Below are 18,513 nucleotides of genomic sequence, written 5' to 3'. Positions count from 1 at the left end.
TCGTCTCAGCCGGGACCGCTTCGCCCCCGCGAGCCTGCGGGCCGCTCCGGCGCAGCACCACGCCAACCAGCGGGCTCCGCGGCCGCGTCAGGACGCCTGACAGCTCGGGGTGCTGCTGCCTCTCCGGCCATCTTGTGCCGTGTGTGTGTGGTGTCTCTCTCCCGTCTCCTCTCTCGGCTTTACTCCCTCCTCCTCCTCCCCCCCGCCCCACACACCACACAACATGGCCTCTTCGCTGCGGCGGCGGCTGCGGCGGCGGCAGGAGATCCGCGGCGCTCTTGCCCGATCCCCTCCTCCACACTCTCGCCTCCCGCCTGCAGCCCCAGGTCCCAGCGCGCACGCGCGCCGCCGCCCGCCCACCGCGGCCATTGGCTCTGCATTCTTCCTGCCACGCCTTCCCCGGAGCGGCATCACGCACGCTCGCTGGGGTCTCCCTTCCTCCCAACAACAACTACTTCGATATTATTGGTTAGTTCTGACCCCACCCCTTCAGGTTCCTCCTCGCCGATAGGCTTGTCTCAGTGTCACTCACTTCCCTAGAGGGTTTATGGTTTTTCTGGATGAGCCCGGGCCAACGATTGGTTGATGATGAAAGGTTTGGTTTGAAGCTGTTACTTTGCACCCCGCAGTGCGGACCCCTCAGGGCCGTCTCGGAGGGAGGGTGGGTTCGTGACGCGGTGTCCAGGCCGGGATTACTAGAACAGTGAGTGCCCTGGAGATAAGGGCGGCTTCTTCGCCTCTGGAAAAATCTTGGGATTCTGTGCTTCTGAATTCAGGTTCTTGCTTTTTTTTTTTTTTTTGAGGAAAATGACTGACAGGATGATGAGCAAACAAGACGTAGGTTCATAGTCCTAAGGCAAGCAGCCATATCTTCTCAGCTATACGTATCAAAATTTTTGTTCTAAACAACCAGGCATCCTTCAGGGCCACAGAGTCAAAGCCAATGGTTTTACAACCAGCGCATGCCCTTAGCCCAATATCTGACTTGAAATGCTTTTATTTGAGAGTATGTAAGCTTCCTGTTGCCCATTTATACGAGACAACCTCCTGGCATGTCCAGTGTCCTGAGTCCTTAATGAAGCAGGATCTCATAACCCTGGTTGGGCCAGATTGCACCCTCTAGGGCGGTATTTGTTAAATGGGTAGTTTGAACCTGAGCTATCACCGTCTATCCCTTCTTCTCAAAGAGAATCAAACAAAACAAAGTTTGTTTCCTTCCAGCAAATCTCCCCTTTTTTCATTGTCTTCCGACTCAGACCCTGAAGCATCTCTGGGCTGCCCACAGGAATAACTGAAACACGAAATTTCCTTGAATTGAGTTGGCTCTCTCCCACTGCCAGCATTTTAGAAACCTTGCTCCTTTTGGGAAGGGACCTGGAGAAAAGGAAAGGAAGCCCGTGATAACTCCTTTTTTAACAGATTTGTTTTTGAGGGGAGGGGTCTTGAAGCTAGGTGAGAATCTTCTTAAGTTCTCTGGAGACAGTGCCCCTGGGTTAAAATCAAAGGATGTCGAATACTTGTAGGGCCTAGGAACTAGTTTTGGCCTTTTTAAAAAATGACAGTTGTTCATTGACTTGGGCTCAATATGGCATCCGCTGCTTCAGGCAGAGTTAGAACTGGAGCCCAACTCTCCTGACTTAGAGCTCTTAGGTTCCTGGTGCATGACCTGGCCACAGTCCTTGGCAATATAATTGGAGCCCTAAGTGTGCACACAAAAAGAATGCTTCTTGAACTGAACTTAAACTTTCTCCATTTAATTTCCAAGAGTCATTCCCTTATACCATCTAGCTTTGAACAGGTAGCCTACCAAGGAGGCTGTTTTCTCTGAAATAGTTCCACCCTGAACCCTTTTTCCCATTCTTCCTGGTATGTTCTTTCTCTTCACCCCCTTTTCCCTCACTATCGCTACGTGAAATCCATCTGTGGGTGTGCTTTTCCAGACTCATCTCCACATACTTCTGTGCCAGCAAAACAGGCCTGAACAGGCCTTTATTAAAAGTACTAGTAGCTGAAAAGCGTTGAGTTAGCTTTGTGCCAGGCATTGTTCTAAGCCTTCATTGTATAGGAACTCAGTTGATCACACAACACCCCAAGGAAAGACTATTATTATCTCTTGTGTGTTAATCTCCATTAGGAAACTGACACAGAAGGAGTTTGACCTGCCCGGGTTCACACTGCTAAGAAGTATTAGAACCAGACTGAGCCCAGGCCTCAGGCTCCAAACCCATTCCTTTTTGCCTCTCCCGGTTTCATTTTGAAGACCGTCCCCTTGCAAAATAGGTTCGCTTGGGTCTTTTGTTGTATGTAGCTGCCTGATTTGCCCTCTCCTTCCTCCTCCACTTCATTGAAGTCTTCCACCTTCAGAATTGGGCCTCCCTCCAATGGGACATGTCAGATCCTTTCTAACATAATCCCCAGACCTGGGCCCCATTCTGTTGTCAATCTCCTGGCATGTCACCTGGGAACCATCTAGTTCTCTTGTTTCTTGTTTGGGGACACCAACAGTTCAACTGTGGAGAGATGCCCCCTTCATAAATGTACACCTTGGGCAGCTTACATGAAACAGCTTTCTTTTCCCAAGCTTCCACACCACACAGCGACCTCTTCAGAGAAGGCCCTTATCTGCCACATTGAACCTTTATCCTCCATCACACACGAGAGCCGTGACTTCTTTTGCCAACTGCATTGTGTCTTCAGCCATCACTCTTTAAAGCTAGGCTAGCTTGGTCCTGGATAAAAAGCACCTGACACTTGGCTGATCACATCCTACCCCCACACAGTTCCTTTTCATGTTAGGTGATCTGCCAAGGAACCCAGAGGGGATCCCTGCCGCCTCCAGTCCTGCTGGCTCCTATTTCCACTGTTTCTTTCCCGGTGAAAATGAAGGGCAGAACCCTTAGCCTTGGCTCACTTAAAGGAACGGCCTCTGCATGTGCTCTGAGCACTTCTGGTTCCATTTCATTGTGTCCAAGGGAGTATTTCTGGAAGGATACAAGGATCTGTTTACACTGGTCATCTCCCAGGAGACCTGAGAGGGAGGTGGAGAACAGCAGTAAGTCTAAGAGCTCTTTTTACTCTATGCCCCTTTGTGATGTTTGAATTTTGAATTACGTGAACATATTACCTTTTTTTTAATGAAAGAAAAACTAAACTTAAATAACAAACTGAACTGAAAGCTAACTGCACTTGTCACAATAAATACCTTTAACTTCTTTTTCTTACGAAATAAAGGTCCCACAATAGTCAGTACCTCCGGGAGTATAACCAGCACCTGAAATGTCCCTGGTTGATGATAAGAATTCCTGGCACATGAGATGGGGGAGCAGCAGCTTCCATTCCTGATGTGACATGGCCTCAGATACTGCAGAGCAGGGCTTCCCACCGTGCGCTGTGCTTCCCTGCAGCTCCCCAGGTCTCTTTCCCGGTTTCTGCCCTCCTCTCCTTTGCTGGTAATTAAAGAAGGGGCAGAGATGCCAACAGGCCTGCTTCTCTCCTGTTTCCAGTCCCTTTTGTCCACCTTTGGCAGGGGTGTCTCCCTTAGAGAATCAACCCAGCTCATTATAGAGGCTCAGCGAAAACCCAGGGTGACCTTGACTCAAGTTAGAGACACAGTTTTCAAATACAGGGCTTTACAGATTCCTGCAGCTCTGCCCCTGCTCTTTGCAGCTTCGCTTGCTGCTCACACCCTGTGTGACTTACACACAGACTATCTCATTTCTGTATACACCCTGCTCCTTCATGGTGGCAACCTTTCCTTTTCCCAGGGTACATCGCACACAGGATTCAAGCTCATCTGATACTGAAAACACGATCTCCAAGCCCAGTTATAGAGCTTCTTCCCTTTACCAGGTACTGTTCTAGAAACTGGGGATTCTGCATGGACTGGGGTACCTGTTCTCATGGAACTTACATTCTAATGGCAGAAGTCCATAAACCGGAAAGTACCAGGTAGTGATGAGTATTAGGATAATGGGCACCTAATTACAGGTGAGTGGTCAGGGAAGGCCTCTCTGAGGAGGTGACATTTAGGCTGAAACAGGAAGGACACAAAGGAGGCAGCTGTGTGTGTGTGTATATCTGCATGCCAGTTCCAAGAGAAGATGGCAGATGGTATGCATGCAACTAATTTTGCTCCATTCCCAAACTACACTAAACATAGACTTTCTCTTTTTTTTTTAAGTCATAAACTCAGAAAAGAAATGTTCACTGAAATCCCTATATAATCTGGCCCTGGCCCCTGTGGCTCAGTTGGTTGGGCGTCACCCCAACCAAAGCAGAAGGCCACTGGTTCGATTCCTGGTCAGGGAACCGATGTCTTTCTCCCTCCCTCCCCTCTCTTCTCTCTAAAAATAAATAAATAAAATCTTTAAAAAAAACAAACCCTTACAATCTGAAATTTGACTTTCTTAGAGGAGTGGTGAATAATCATTTTTGCATTATCCAGGCCTTTGAGTCCTAATGTAATCAATCCTTAGGCATCTCAGAAAAGTGTGCATTCCCTATATATAGTCTTTTTTTTAAGATTTTATTTATTTATTTTTAGAGAGGGAAGAGAGGAAGAGAGAAAGAGAGAGAGAGAAACATCGATGTGCAGTTGCTGGGGGTTATGGCCTGCAACCCAGGCATGTACCCTGGCTGGGAATCGAACCTGGGACACTTTGGTTCCCAGCCTGCGCTCAATCCAGTGAGCTACACCAGCCAGGGCCCCTGTATACAGTCTTTATACAGTTTTTGGAGGTCCACAGACCCCCTGCAAGCCATTTGAGCACTTCAAGATAGGCGGGCAACTTCTTCCATGTTTCACCTTGGCGTCTGAACTCAGGCTTCCATCCTGAAGCCAGACTGCTTTCCATTAGCACACCTCTCATTGGAAATGCTCTTTCCCTTTTACTCAGAAACTCATTTACTACATTTCAAAAGGAAGTGTAAGAGAACCTGTGCTTACCAGCCAAGAAGTAGTGTCAGGAACCAGATTTACAGAGCCACGTGACACAAAGCAAAAACAAACCAAATACAAGAAACGAGGGTTTTTTGAAGACATCAGAGGGCAGGTAACAGAGGATCATGATTCTTGCGTACAGGAAACAAATGAGGCAGGCACTGCTGTTGCCCCAGCTTCCTTCCTGGGTTGTGTCTCCAGGCTCCAGTTCTGGGGGTGGGTGGTTCAGTCACAGCCCAACAATCTCTCTAAGTTGAGGAGATGGAGCTGGGAACCCAAAGAAGGCAAGGTGACTGGAGTTAGAGAGACAGGGTACCAGAGGGAAGAGAACATGAGCCATAGAAGAAGAAAAAAATTAAGATCTTGACTTTATAAATATTAAAATGTCTCTTCTTTGAAACTGTTAAAAAAATGAAAAAACAAGCCACAGATTGGGAGAAAATATTTGCAAATCACACATCTGACACAGGACTTGTATCCAGAATATGTAATGAACTCTCAACATTCAGTAATAATAAACAAACAACCCAATTTTTTTTAATGGGCAAAAGTTTCAGAGACAGTTCACCAAGGAAGATAAACAGATGGCAAATAAGCACATGAAAAGATGCTCAATATCATTAGTCAAAGGGGAAATCCAAATCAAAATACATATAGAAGTTTGAGAATTTAAAAAAACCTGCGAGGTGGTGAGGGTGTGGGGCAACTAAAAACTCTCATTCAAACTTTGTGGGTGAAAATGCAAAATGGTATGGCTACTTTGGAAAAGTCTGGTAGTTTCTTGTCTTAAACATGCTTGGGATATGACTCTGTAGGTATTTACCCAGTGGCATATCTATAAAATGGGATACTACACAACAATTTTTAATGAATGGCTATTAATACATACAGCTATTCATCAGTCTCAAAAATAGTCTTGCTTGAATAGAAGAAAGCAGACAAAATGATTCTGGTTATGTAAACCAATAGAAAGAGGACAAATTCTTTGGATATCTGAGAATGGGAGAGAGGGTAGAAAGAGGTAGGAGGTAATGATTTCAAAGGGCATGAGGAAACTTTCAAAACTAATGAATACGTCCATTATCTTAATTGGGCTGTGGCTTCACAGATGTAAATGTGTGTCAAAACTTTTAAATATGTGCAGCCTGGCATGTATCAATGATGCCTGATAAGCCTGTTTCTGTAACAGTTGCATGAATAATTTGCTTGTTTGCTTATTTGGTGATGGAGCATCATGTGACCATGGTAATGCTCTTAAAACATTTGCTCCTATTTCATCTATTTTTCTCAGCACACACGCATCGTATCCTTTGATTTAAATTTTTTTAAAATAGTTAACACTTCATTCAAAAATTAAAGAGTATACAGTGAAAAGCCTTTCACATCCACCCAGCACCCATCTCTGAAAGCAGTTAATGTAACTAGTTTCCCAAGTGTACTTCCAAAGGTATTCCAGCTTTTCTTATAAGAAACACACTACTGAGATGAATTTACAGTGTGTTTGTGTTTTATGTGTTGGTTCAAAGTTCGCAGGTTCAGGGCATGTTCAGTATCAGACAGACCAATCCAGTCCTTCTAAAGCCACGTTATCAGGACACCCGGCCCCTTGAAAATACGACCATCCATCTCGTGTTTTTCTCACACTGACTACTCGCCTCTTACAGCTCTCAGTATCTGCACACTTCTTCACACAGATGCCCCTTCTACAGAACCAGTGCCTGCAAACGGTTATTTTCTCTGTTTTGAAGTGACGGCTTTCCCTCCTTGTTATTTCTATAACTTAATGGCTGTGCTATTCAGTATTCAGTTGGCTCTTATCATAGTTAATATTTGTCTGTTGCTCTACAGATCACATGTCCCTAAGACTCCACGTGGCTTTCCTGGAGGTAGAGACTTTGACTTAGACTTTGTTTACCACTGCGTAGTTAGAGACGCTCAAGTAACAGCTGGTTAAAGAGTTGCTGTATTAAAACCGCCCAACAGACCATCAAAATCCCCAACAACTATAAATAAAATTCCACTGACTAGATAACTTGATATGGAATGAGCTTCAACAGATTTAGCCGAAGTAACTCTTCACAATTTAATGCACTTTTAATATAAATACAGGTTTCTATTTGTTAGAGCTCCTTAAAAGGAGGACACGCCCTGCCCGTTGGTGGTCAGAAATAGATCTTGCCCCTGGCACTCCAATGGAGTCTCTGGAATGCTGGCGTGTTGGGCAGTTGCTCCTAACCAACCAGCCAGAAGTATCTCTATCCTGAGAACTCCTTGGTATTTTACTCGAGCTCTGATCATTTTAACGTGCAGCAGAATGACTCCTCGACGCGTTTTTTCTCCTTACTAGGTGTAAATACTAGGAAGAGAGCGGGTACAGGCAGTACAGTCACAAGGAAAGCCCAAGGGCCCTGGCATCTTCAGCTTTGGGATCCAACCTGCACTTGGCCATAGCCTGGTGTCTCATCCCAGCCAGGTTCTGAACCTTCCCTACAGTCAAAACTCATGACTCCCACCGTCTCGGGCTCTCTCTGCTCTGAGGTTCTGCTTTCACTTCCTAATGGCTGTAGCTGCCCTGGGACAAATGTCTCCTGGTTGCTTAGACCAAAAAAGATGGCTGGCGGTCTATTAGACTTGAAGCTACTCCAAGCCATACATACGATGACTCAGGCTAACCAACACCCCTCCGCCCACCCACCTCAAAAGGAAACTTACCTTGAGTTTTTTTCTCTCTCCACATTTTGACTTCCTTTCAAAATTTATTTGCTTTTGTTCACTGTTCAGAGACATTGCGTAGTTGTGTTTTGCATTTTGTGTATCATTTGCAGTTGGTCTCTGTGGTGGGGCCAGTCTGTCAGGCACCTACTCTGCCCTAGTGGGAGTGGAACTCCTTCTCAGTTTAAATCTGTTTTTTATTGTTGTTCAAGTACAATTGTCTCTGTTTTTCTGCCCCCATGCCCCCCTACCCCACCCATCCCTGCCTCCCATCAGCTGAATCTTGAGCAGAGGATTGAGAAGAGCTGTGACTGAATCGTTCCAGAAAATGTTCTCAGTAGATGGTTCCACAAACTCCCCAAGCCTCCAAGTTCTTATCTTTTTGGAATCTGGCCCCTGAGACTTCCCTTTTCTGAGTTCCAACCAGAGCAGGTCTGTGTAGCTTACAGCTAAAGGTTAGGTTCTCGCACTTGTCCTCCCAACTGGGCTTTGGGTGCTTTGAGGGCAGGCGTTCGTTCTGTCCTTTCACCTTGGTGTCCAGGGCCCCTCAGCCCTGGCTGCTTTCCTGTCCTGGCCACCACCCCCCTGCTGTGCGGGGGTACTGAGACAAATAGGTGCTAATAACCTTGTTCTTGAGGATCTGCCTGTAAGTCTGGTGGCAGGGTTGGCATTTATGATGTGAAGGTAGCTGATAGGAAGCAGAATACAATCAAATATCTGATTGGGGGCTAAATAATAACGTCTCTGAAGTCCAGGAATGGCAAAGACCAGAGTGGGTGGGAATTGCCTGGAATAGTTTCTTGGAGAAGAGGACTTACCCTGCGCCATGGGGAGCTGGGTAAGGACAGGTAGATCCATGCTCTGTAGAGAGTAGCAGGACGGTTGATCATCAGTCCCCCAACACCACGCTCTTGAAAAGTCATACTTCTTAAAGTTATATGTTGACATAGCAGCTGTATTCAAACGGGAATAAAAAGAAGCAGCAGCAACATGAAACTAGCCTCAGACAGGTGGATAGAACGAGCAAACGATATAACAGATAATCAGCTTTGCTCAAAAGCTATGGGAGACACTTCATACTGAGTGCAGTACATAGCATTTAAAAATTAATCTGATCAAGCAGGGAAATTGGTGTCGAGCTTCTGTAGTCTCAGCTTGGAGGTCAGAGTGTATCATGTGTGACGTGAACATATTTAAGGGTAAAATCGGTTTCATTAGCTACCGCCTCCTGCGGACATGGTATAAAACTATGGGGAAAAAAAGAGGCAGAATTCTAGGAGCTAATATTTTCCAGTGTGCTCAGAAATGGGCAGATAAGTCAAGTTCAGGAAACTAAGGGCAGTGCTACAGGAAGATTGTTGCTCAGAGAGAAGGCACAAGAGGCAAGGGGAAGCCTGAAGGTTAGAAGAAAAAGCTGGAAGGCTGGGTAAGAATTAAACTCAGCAGGCAAGGTTTTACTGCTGTCCTGCAATGCTACAGGGCTGCGACGTTAACCCATTCTTCGCCAAAAGTCTCCCGTTCAGTGTATGTATTTAAATCCATGATAGTGGGAAAGGGATTGACTTTAGCACAGTTAAGCTTCTGCCCCACAGTTATGTAAAATAAAGATTAGGAAAGAAAGCTACTTAGAGGAGCCCCTTGACCCTTCTTTCTTCTCAGCCTCATTATACAACAACTAAGGAACTCTCGTGTTCTGTTCGTTCAAATGTTTAGTTGTACATACTACAGACACCGACCATGAGTATGGCGCTCGTGAACATGACCTACAGCTGAAGTTACCTCCGAAGAGGAAGCAGAAGAGAACCCTGGAGATTAAAAAAAAAAAAAAAAAAGTCCTGTTTGGTATTGGTTGCTGAGAGTAGGGGGTAATATTTTAAATACCTGAGGAGGAAAGAGGACAGAAGAAGTTGGAGGGGGTAGGGAGCTGAGCGGCTTCACTGAAGGACTGAAACTGGGGTGCTGTGAATCAGCAGCCTTGGGCAGGAGAAAAAAAGCTTTAGAAGAAGCTCGGTCTCCTGACAGTCAAAAGGGCACACACACCAGCTGGAGAGATCTACGGCAGGGCCGAGGATGGAAGGGGGTCCTTCTGGCTCTGCAAGGAGAAAACACTTGCGTGACTGAGAAGAACCTGGGGTCAGTGACTCCAGATGCTCCGAGTGAGGAGAAATTGGCTCCCACATGTGACTGGGCAATTGAACATTCATGGTGCTGCTTTGTGAGCACTGGGGCTATCTATAAAGCAGAAATACACAAAGGGTGACCGGACTTTCACAATCACACTTCAAGTGGTAACCGGACTCTAAAGATGGATTATTTTTCCAGGATCAGCATGAAACATCAAGAAAACCAGAGTAGAACTCTTCCCCCAACAGATACTTAGGTGATAAGGAAGATCTGTCTGTGACACACTAAAACACATATATCCCAGAAACCCTTCGTGTGAAATTGTATCTGCTTTTAAAAAATTGTGACAAAATACACATAACAAAATTTACTACCTCACTTTTAAATGTACAGTTCAAATGACAGTAAGTACATTCATATTGTTGTGCCGAGGTGTAATTGCTTTTTGAGAGCTCATGAAGCACTTCCGGATTTTGTGGTTCACTTGGTCATCATTGAGAACATTAATTATGGTCGTTCAGGAGGTTGGGAAATGCCTGTCAGTAGAGAAGTTGTAGTTGACAGATGACTGGCTATGAATCTCTGGTGTTCATATCGTTCAAGGGATCTGGTAGGGGCTGTTATTAGCCCAGTGCTGGGCCGCAGCAGCCTGGATGCGTACAGCTCTGGGTATGTTCCCTGAGAGGTGGGGCCGTGGAGGAGTTGAGAGCATGGGGCTGGAGCCAGACTGCGGGGTTCTGAATTGAGGCTGAGTGACCTGCTGGCTGCATGACCTGGAGAAGCTACCTAAACTCCTGTGCCTGTGTTTCCTCTTGTTTAAAAGGAAGGTCACTATAGCTACCTTATTGGTTGCTATGAGCATTCATGAGTAAATATATAAAAACCCTTAGAACAGTTTTTGATATGCCTTTTTTTAAGATTTTATTTATTTATTTTTAGAGAGAGGAGAAGGGGGGGAGAGAAACATCAATGTATGGTTGCCTCTCATGCACCCTGTACTGGGGACCTGACCCGCAACTCAGGCATGTGCCCTGATTGGAAATCAAACTGGCGACCCTTTGGTTCACAGGCTGGCACTCAATCCACTGGGTTACACAAGCCAGGGCCTGGTATGTCTTAAGTGCTATGAAAGAACTATTATTATTGGAGGGAAGGTAGAGTAGAGGAAAGATGGAAGGTGATGTTTCTGATGTTCAGGCTTGAGAGGGATGGAGCCATGTCAGCATGAGAGGGTTGAGTCAAAACCAAACCAAACCAGGTTACACGTGATTTCTATCTATGACATAATCCCTTTGGAGGGAGTTTGGGAAGATTGAGTGCCAGCCCCTTGGCACTCTGGAGTACATACCCAGCAGATCTAGCCATCTTAACAGTCGTCACAAGGACTCACATTGGTCTAACTTAGAATTCTTAGCACAGCAAATGGGTGCAGAAAAGAAAAACAGAACGCATTCCTGCAGGTCTTGTACATTTTCTTCAAATTCTGTGTATAAGTGCTTGAGGGCAGGTGCAGAAACGAGTCAGCACAGCAAGCCTTGGCTAGCATCTGGGAGCCTAGATTTCAGCAGGGGTCCCACTGTTCCCAGAAGTGCTAAGAATGGCTCACTATGACTACACTGTCTGGACAAAAATGTAGAGCATGCTTTCCTTCTGGACATCTGGCACGGGGGGCCTACGTGACTGGCCCCCAGTAAAAACCCTGGGCATGGAGTCTGTAATAAGCTGTCATGATACACACCACCTTACACATGTTGTCACAAGTCACTGTTGGGGAATGAAACGTGCTCTGTGTGCCTCGCTGGGAGAGGACACCTGCAGGCTTGTGCCTGGTTTCTCCAGACTTCACCCCACGTGCCTTTTCCCTTTGCTGATTTTGTTTCGTATCCAAAGTAACCTTGAATGCTTCCAATTACCTTTGGTTTAACTACTCGTATACTTGTGGCTGAATACTTATGATTGACCATTAGCTGTTTCAAAAGCAAAAAAAAAAAAAAGAAGAAGAAGAAGAAGAAAAGAAGTCCACAACAGGACTTTGATCTTTACTTTGATACTTCAACTTTTCCATCATTAGATTTGACCATGAAATCCTTCCTTTCACTCAGCTATCTTTGGTATTATTCTGTGGAGTGACAAGACATTTTTAAATGTCTATCTACCTGGAGATCTAGGGAAAAAGTCTTCTTGGGCAACTTCTACTGCTGAACATGTGGCAAGACAAAAATCCTTTCAATCTGTCAGAACAAATTCCTGTGTGGTTTTTTAGAGTAATTGAGATGAGCTTCTCCAGCTTATTGTAGTTTTCTCAGAGGGTGAAATGTGGAGAGACCTTAATGTTGAATTACTGCTTCCCCTACAGAGAAGGTCTCCAAAACTCCTGACCAGTCCTAGATTGTGACTCTGAGTCAGTGATCCTCCAAGTTTCTGTGGGTGTTCTACACACCTTCTCTTGGTGAATAGATAAACGGAAAATAAGGGGAGCCTTGAAATGATCTCACTGAGAAATCTACTGGTTTCCTTATGTCTTCAGTGTCTGAATTTTCACGCCATCATTTTTGTTGAATTATAAGAACTTCTGTTTATGTAGTTGCTAAGCAAAAAAAAAAATGTTCTTACTTAAAATGAGAAGTTAACTCAATTTCTAAGACCTCTTTCTTCATTGAAAGCAACAACAACAAAAAAAGAAAAGTAATATGTTTCCACACTGTGTTCGTTCCCCAGGGCTGCTATAACAAGCTACCATGACCCAGGGGACTTAACAACAAAAATTTATTCTCTCACCATTCTGCAGGTTAGCAGTTTGAGGTCAAGATTGTGGCAGGGTTGGTTCCTTGTAAGGATTCTGAGGAAGAATCTGTCCCATGCTTCTGTCCTAACTTCTGGTGGTTGCTGGCAATCTTTGGTGTTCCCTGGCTTGTCGAAGGATCACCCTGCTCTCTGCCATGTTCGAATCATCTTCGAATGGTGATCTCCCTGCGTGCAGTGTCTGTATCTGAGCTTCCTTATTTTATAAGGACACTAATCATACTGGGTAAGAGGCCCACCCTACTCCAATATAACCTGGCATTAACTAATTACATTCGAGGCAACCCTGTGTCCAAATAAGGTCACATTCTGAGGTGCCAAGGTTAGGATTTCAACAGATGAATTCAGGGAGGGACACAATTCAACCCATAACACATGTGACTACCTTTATCTTAACAAATGACTACATGACATTGTGTAAGAGAGCTCCTTCTCTGGGCCTTAGGTTCTTTTGTAAGAAGGGTGATTGTGACTGTTCTTGCTCCCAAGACTGTGGGTCTCCAGGAGGCCAAGGACCAGCTTGTCCTAATTGAATAGGCTGAGATGGAAACAGGTCCGGTTTTACTTTTTCTGTTCAGACAAGCACCTGGAAGCAGAACCATGTCCTTGCTCTACCTTCCGTGCTCCTGGTGGCAAGTCCTTTGTTCTCATCTGCTGCAGTCCTTGCACATGAGCTGTGCTTCAGTACCAGCTCAGCAGCAGCTCCCCACGTGGTTCCATCCCCTTTGCCAGGACGACATCCCTCCCTCCTCCCTTCCTCCCAGTATGTGAGCAACTGTCACCATTGCAGGTTCTCACATCTGGCTGCACGTTCTTCTTCTGACTTAGTGACACTCTGTCACTTCCAGCCTCCCTTTCCCAGGCCTGCCTCGTTCTCCCAGGACTAGTATGGCACAGGCCTCCATATCACACCAGACTGTGGGCGTTGAACTGCACACTCAGCAGCTCCCCTTATCGCGTGCCCTATTAGATGTGAAACTCCCCAGTAACGATATTGTAAAGCTACACATAATGTATTCCTCATTCCTAGAATAGAATTCACTGCAATCCAACTTTTGGAGCAGTTGGTTTGTGGAGCCAGTAAACCAGCTATTAAAATATGCTGGCAGTGATTGTGCTCACAAACAAAAACTATCAAAATCTTAACCTATATTCAATAAAACTTAGTAGACTGCATACTCACAGACCTGCTCTCAGGTCATGGAAACATGGGCTGGGAGGGGCCTTTAAATAAAAAGAAGACCAGGTGCCTCCCTGGATATGTGATATAGGAAAGAAATTCGATCCCATGAGAAGATCAATGTGAAGGTTAATTTCATGTGTCAGCTTGGTTATGTTACGGTGGCCACTTGTTTGGTCAAACATTAGACTGGATGTTGCTGGGAAGGTATTTTTAGATGTGATAAACATTTACAATCAGCTGACTTTCAATAAAGAAGATTATTCTCAATAATGCCTCATCAAGTCAGTGGAAGCTCCTAAGAGCAAAAATGGAAGTTTCCAAGAAAAGAAGGCATTTAGAAAGAGAGAGGGAGAGGGGGAGAGAGAGAGAGAGAGAGAGAAAGAGGGAGAGAGGAAGTATCCTATTGGTCCTATTATGGTAAAGAACCCCTGACTGATAGGATCAGACTCATTCCTAATGAGTTGTGTGAATAAAGGATCTGAGATAAACTGAGAGGCCCAATACCAAGTCTTCAGCAGTTGTGCACTCTGGGTGGTAGGGAAACAGAGAAGGAGAAAGAAAATGGCATTTGACAACTTCAGATAATTTGCTTCCCGCTTGGAACTTTGCCAATAAGACAAAGTGCTTCCAAGAAGGAAATCTATGAAGTTTTCATAAATCCCCATACCTCAGATCCAAAGATGGGGTGAATTCTCAGTCTACCTCTACAAGTAAATGCTTAGGACATGTCCCCATTAACAGGCTGTAAGTGTAAGGTGGACTTCTCTTCTTCATCTACACAGTTTTTGAAAAGATGCACTAAGTAGGTTATTCTAGCCTCAAAGGCAATGAAATGAAATGAATTATGGATGACTCAATGGAGAAAACTGTGCAGATAAAAAAATATACATCTTCTAGGTCAAAAATAAGCTAATTAAATCAAAACTCAAAAGGCAAACACTAGATGAAGGGAACTATTTTTTAATATTATGGAACAGAATTAATAGTCTTAATATTTAAAGAGGTCATAACATTCTGTTAGAAAACCCCAGTAGCTAAATGTGCCAAGGATTCTACCAAACAATTCTCAAAAACAGATCCTTTGAGTAACTGGCAGACATTTGAAAAAAAGTAATTCAAAGAAGTGCAAACTGAAGCAACAATTGATTTTTTAAAAAATATTTTATTTATTCATTTTTATAGAGAGGCAAAGGGAGGGAGAAAGAGAAGGAGAGAAACATCACTATGTGGTTGCCTTTTGCGTGCCCCCAACTGGGGACCTGGCCTGCAACCCACACATGTGCCCTGCCTGGGAATCAAACCAGCAACCCTCTAGTTTGCAGGCCAGCGTTCAATCCACTGAGCCACACCAGCCAGAGCTGAAGCAACAATTGAGATTCCATTTTTCCACCAAACAAATTAGCAAAAGCAGAAAAAAAATGAAACTACCCATATGGTAGTGCTGACGGAAGTAAGTAGCCTGTTGGGAAGCAATTTGGCAAAACCTAAAAGCCTTGACTTAGTAATTCCTCCTTTGGGAATCTACCTGAGGAAGGGTTGAATGACCGAAATGTTTCATCCAGCATTATTTAAAATAGCAAGAAATTGAAATATCTCACCGAAGGGGACTGGTTCTTTCATTTAGTTATTCAAATATTTATTGAGGTTCTACCATGGGATCATTTCCTGAGACTGCTAAACAGTGACTAGATATTCTTGATGAATCTTCTCTTAAAATGTGGGCATGTGGGTTGAATTTGTGTAAATAAATAGATGTGCATGACTATTCATAAGCTGATATGTGATTATGTGTGTTTAAGCTATGACTGGAAGGCTACACTAGGAATTCAGAAAAGAGATTGCTGGGTGAGGGGTAGAAGGCAGGATTACTTTTCACTGTACTCTTTTGCACCATCTTGAATTTTTAAACATGTACATGGATTTGGTTAGCATTTTAATAGTGCACAGTGTGTATCTAATCTTATTTTTCACAGACATGTCTTGAGTTGTTTTTGAATGATTCCATGAGTGTCTCATCTTCCTGAATATGAAAAGCTCTTCAAGGGAAGGGACTGTTTTACATTTCTTTGTATTCTCCCATAGCATTTAGCTCAATTTTGACACATAATGGGTATTCAAAAATACTTGAATAGAAAGTAGTGTAATTTGGTGCTCAAATACCCTGAGAGTAGAAGTTAAAGTCAATTGACTCTGGGTACTGCTTTAATTTTGAGTTGTATATTTTAAAGGATATCACTTATATTTTATATCATAGTTTGCTACTCTGCAATGGGGAAAACAAGACAGTCAATGACGTTCTTTAGTGGAACTCCATGTAGAAAAATGCAAAATTCCCATTTAATTCCTAGGTATCCACCTGTAATCTTAATAGTTAAATTGACTTAAAGGCCTCAGTAGCAAGTAAGGAAACTATATATAGACAATCCAAAAGCTTTAGTTATTAAAAAATAAAAATTATAATATAGGAATTATGCATTTATAACACATTAGGTTTGTTTTCCCATATGTTTGGCATCTGTAATCTGCAGCAATTCCTTTGTCATCAAATACACTTTTATTTTTCTTTATTCTCCTCTCTGTGAGAGACAGAGGATGAAGTTGTTATGGTGATAAGTTGCGTTTGCCAGTAAGTTTATCTCTTTTCTACAGTTTCGTGAATGAACCACAACATCGGTTGAAACTGGCACCTGATTTAGTGTATTGATTCCCTTCACTGTCTTTACACACACACGCCATGCCCAGAGCCATTTACTTTCATTGCGGCTGAAGAAATTAGCTGGCAAGCTACCAAAGGAAGTGTATTTCACTAAATGAAGTTCCTAAAATGCAGCTTTTGTTTTTTGTTTCTTTTCGCTCTGCCAGCAACTTCTGATAATGAGACAGGACGTTCTCTGCATTGCATAACATAAGACAGTTCAGGAGTGTTCCAGAAGGTACAGCCACTATTTGATACAGAGTACAAAGCAGGGACAGGCTTGAAGAAGAGAAGGAAGGAACTACTAGGCAAAGGATCTGTTTGTGTTTCTCCAATTCACAGGTAGAATTAGTTTGATGTTGAATGTTGGTGAAAAGGCAAACAGAAAAGGTCGGTCCGCCCCATGTGAAAACACAGGCATGGAGACAGAGGTGTCAGTAAGTTCTGTTTTAACCTGAGTGTGAAAAGGGCCAAGTTCAATGAGCAGAGTTCTCCCAGCTGGTTCCAGGGCATTTCACTGCAAAATTCTGTAATGAAAGGAAACCCACACACCTGCTGGAATGCAGTTACGCTACATGATGGGAAATTGGAAATTTTATTAAACTAGACGTATAGATGGAGTTCCCAGTACAATAACTGACAGATTACCAATGGTCAGTTGCCAGCCTGAGGCCAGAAATCAGGAAGGGTGGCCCAGTAGGATCTGGAGGATATGCCTTGTCACTGAGGGAGGGGGACAGAGCACTGTGTTTGTGCTGGTCTCGGCAGTGTTGCCTTCAGGGAGAGGAAGGCGAAAGAACAAAAAGGGAGGAAGAGAAAAGAAACCAAGGAAAAAGACAGAAGATAAAGAAATTCTCATTTCACAGAGACTAAGAAAAGAGAGAGAGGAAGAAAGAGAAGGAGGCGGAAGTTCATAGATGCCACCTCCTCTCCTCCTCTCAACAATCCCCAAGTGGTATTTTATCCCTATTCTACAGATGAAGGAGGCACAAGTGACAAATACTAGAAGTGGATCTTATAAAAAGTGAAAAATACTGTCCTCTTGACTGACTAAGGTGAAAATGAGACAAAACCACCATCATGAAGCAAACAAATAACAGATTTTTAATTAATTATCTTTAACTGTGGTAAAATACACAGAACATAAAACTCACTGTTCTAACCAGTTTGAAATGTACAGTTGGGTGCAGCCATTACCACCATCCATCTCAGATCACCTTTGAGTGCTGAAACTCCGTCCCTTAAACAACAATAATTCCCTATCGGACTGAACTTGACCTCTCGAGGTTACTCCCGGAAGTGGAGCCATACAGTACTTGCCCTTGTTCTGGGCTTCTTTCACTCTGCATGATGTTGTCAAGCTTCCTCTATTTTGCAACACGTTTCAGAATTCCCTTCCTTTTGTAGGCTGAATAATATCCCAGTGTACATATAGACCACTTTGGTTAACCTTCACCCATCATGGACACTGGATTGCTTTGGCCTTTTGGCAATGGAACTGATTTTTAAAATCTTGCATTTGTACCTCAATTTTCAAGAAAGTTTCAAAGCCCTTTTCCATATATGGCCTCACTCTGTTCTATGTATCTTCTTCATTGTGGTTAGGGATAAATTCATAGGGTTATTTTTTTAGACAAGTTTTGAAAGGGAAGTCTATCCCAAAAGGTGGGAAACAACCATACAAAGCCATTGCCACCAGTCCAGGGAGAGGCCCCATCAAAGGCAAGGAGAGTCCGGAGGCAGCCAGCTCTGTGCCCCAGGGTAGACTGGGTGTCAGGTTGCCCACGGCACACTGGGGAAGTCCAGTGCCAGTTGGAGCAGGTGGGAGAAGGAAGAGCTTGCCCTAGACCAGGCATTTATGCTCTGCTGTCCTGTTGTTTGATCACCAGCAAAAAAACAAAACAAAACATATGATAGGTTCAGCGGTGCTATAAAATAACTGAGGTCACAACACAAATGACTCTCTTGTCATCTGTTAGTTAGACCCGATCCTTGTATAATTCAGGATTAGGGATTTTCCATAAGGTTTCTCTGTCAGAGGGATGCTCCTATAGAGTT

General features: G+C 44.0%; 2 long non-coding RNA genes across 4 annotated transcripts in view; one reads left to right on the top strand and one right to left on the bottom strand.

Moving 5' to 3' along the window:
• The first annotated feature begins 638 nt into the window (after positions 1-638).
• LOC123809749 overlaps positions 639-18,513 on the top strand; it is a 51,714-nt gene continuing 33,839 nt past the window's right edge. For 2 of the 3 annotated variants that reach the window (XR_006784082.1, XR_006784084.1), the window contains exons 1-2: positions 639-776; positions 3,765-3,849. This is a non-coding gene — a long non-coding RNA (uncharacterized LOC123809749). The remainder of the gene's footprint in view (positions 777-3,764; positions 3,850-18,513) is intronic. The other variant, XR_006784083.1, reaches the window with a different exon arrangement.
• On the bottom strand, positions 5,097-12,728 carry LOC123809750. The gene is made up of 3 exons (XR_006784085.1): positions 12,554-12,728; positions 8,470-8,604; positions 5,097-5,206 (listed from the first exon to the last, which is right to left on the bottom strand). It is a non-coding gene; the product is annotated as an uncharacterized LOC123809750 (long non-coding RNA).

The sequence above is a fragment of the Phyllostomus hastatus genome, unplaced genomic scaffold (genome assembly GCF_019186645.2).
Source record: "Phyllostomus hastatus isolate PE091 unplaced genomic scaffold, TTU_PhHast_1.1 phas_scaffold_555, whole genome shotgun sequence".
Taxonomy (NCBI): Eukaryota; Metazoa; Chordata; class Mammalia; order Chiroptera; family Phyllostomidae; genus Phyllostomus; species Phyllostomus hastatus.
Note: the sequence above shows the minus strand (reverse complement) of the source record. Positions and strands in the feature narration are given on the sequence as shown.